Source organism: Sinocyclocheilus rhinocerous, unplaced genomic scaffold, assembly GCF_001515625.1.
Source record: "Sinocyclocheilus rhinocerous isolate Xijiao unplaced genomic scaffold, SAMN03320098_v1.1 scaffold486, whole genome shotgun sequence".
NCBI classification, from domain to species: Eukaryota; Metazoa; Chordata; class Actinopteri; order Cypriniformes; family Cyprinidae; genus Sinocyclocheilus; species Sinocyclocheilus rhinocerous.
In genome coordinates, this window is record NW_015661373.1 from 356,771 (window position 1) to 359,078 (window position 2,308).

Below are 2,308 nucleotides of genomic sequence, written 5' to 3' on the forward strand. Positions count from 1 at the left end.
ATCAATAGGTCATAAAAAAAAATCAGTCAAACCTGTATGCCTTTCTTTCTTTTGAAGACTGTTTTCCAATTAAAATGAACTGGAGATTTATTTTGGTTTATGTTAGGAACAGACCAATATGTATGTCTTTATTTACTTGATAATCTGCCCCTCCAGTGAGGTGTTTTTCCTTGGATTGAGTCTTGAACCTTAGAAACAGATGAGTTCAATTTGTGGAGAAAACTGAAATTGTTAACAAACAAACAAATAAATTGTTTTTTCATAAATAGGACATCACTACATCTCTCATGAACATGCCAAGGAAAGCTAGAGAGGATGTCATCATTTTCAGTGAATAATTACTTAAATCTCAACCTGTTTCTCTCACAAAGCTCTCCTATGGCCAAGAATATAGTGCAGTGATCATATGGACTGCTTTTGTGATATCTTTAAATATCCCCAGCCATTGTAACTGTATGTTACAGAGCGACCAGTGTTCAGAATTTCTCCATTTGTGTTTTATGCAAGAAAGACAGTCATACAGGTTTGGAGTCATGTACGAGTGAGTAGATGATGACATAATTTTCATGTTTTTAATGAACTGTCCCTTTCAATAAATAGCAGCATTTAAAAACTAAAAAAATTAATTAATACACATTAAACATGAATACAAAATATTGCACATTATGCATGTAATACCTCAGCATGTGAACTTGAATGATCCATTGATATTACTCTTAACTGTATGCCCATCAGTACAATGGCTAGTCCTGCAGTTACGGCACTTGACCACATTCATTCCAAGAGAGGCTTTCACCTGCAGGAACAGAATGTACTAATTTCATAAAATTACTCAAAGAACAGATCACTGAAAAGACTTGCATTATTACTTTTAAGCATAAAGTCTAGAATCATATCATATCTGAGCAAATGTTTTCCATGTTTTCAGTACAATACAGTAAACAACAGTACGCTTGTACTGTTACAGGAATTACACAGGAATTAAAAAAATATATTTTAAAAACTTAAATATGGAGCAAAAAGTGTGGGGAAAACATATCCAAGTTTGACATAAATAGGGCAAGAATGAGTTACAGATGTTAAATCAAAAAGTGTTACAACTATCCCAGCCTTTCAGGTGACGCAAAATCAGTACTTTCAGAAACAATGTGACAAAATAATAGTTAAAATGTGCTAAAATTGGTGGGTGATACTGTATGTACATACCACACACGGATGAAGTTTTTTCTGCGCAGCAACAGACAGAGAGCCAGCACTGATGTACTGAGAAAGAAACAGGAATTTAATTCTGGAAAATAAAATTAAAAGGGAAATAAGACAAAACCATTAAATGAAACTTACAATGAAAGATCCCCAGTAGGTGATGCCACTATAGACAACAATAGCAGAGTATTTGTAGAAATTTGTGGTGTGTAGAATACCAAGTAAGAAGACCATCACTCCAATCATTATCTGTACAGTCTAGAGAGCAGATATAGGTTAGATGTTTCATTCATGATCGCATAAAATGTATGTTATGATACACAAAAATAGAAGATGTATCAATGTTTATTGTACACAGACTAAATTGAATTAAATATTGTATTATAATATTGTATTAAATATTAGAGATTTCTTTCATTTTAAACAATCTTGAAGAAATTTGATAAGAAGAAAATTCCCCAAACCATATATCATTATAATTCATCACAAAATGTATTACCCCCAGTGCCTTTGGTTGTGCTTTGAAAAATCCTTCAAGAGTTGTATTGAGATTTGTTCCTCTGGCCTGCTGTCCATCAACAAAAATAATGCTGTCTTTTGCCTCCTGTGGATTTATTTGGATGACAACTGTAGTTTTGTCAGTAGAGATGACCTTGCTGCTTTCCATTTTAGACAAGTTTTGGATTTCACCTGTAATAAGTATGTTGATGTTTTTCAAGTTCATTAAGAAATGTGAACAGAAGAAGTTGTGTCTATTTAAAAAAAGACAAAAAGATCTGTGCTTCGCATCGATTTTTTTATATACTTTTTTGTGTTCTTGATATATATATAAACCTCTGTTAAAACATCGCTATTCAGATTCATATACTATACATATGATAATCAATTTATTACATTTTTATGAGCCTTTGGATGTCTTTGGAGTTCTTCTGATGGTTTTGTAGCTTAATATCCAACAGTTAAATGGAGTGTATAGTACCAAGCAATAAATGAGCAAGAACATACACTAAAACAATAATATTAGTCAAAACGTTAATTTAATTTATGTATCAAAATTGAAACAGACAATATAACAAAAAATAAAAAACATGGATGTTAATTCATA

At 31.8% G+C, this 2,308-nt stretch overlaps 1 pseudogene; it reads right to left on the reverse strand.

The window, feature by feature from the left end:
• Window positions 1-349: 349 nt before the first annotated feature.
• On the reverse strand, window positions 350-1,870 carry LOC107726285 (membrane-spanning 4-domains subfamily A member 12-like; annotated as a pseudogene).
• Window positions 1,871-2,308: the final 438 nt, after the last annotated feature.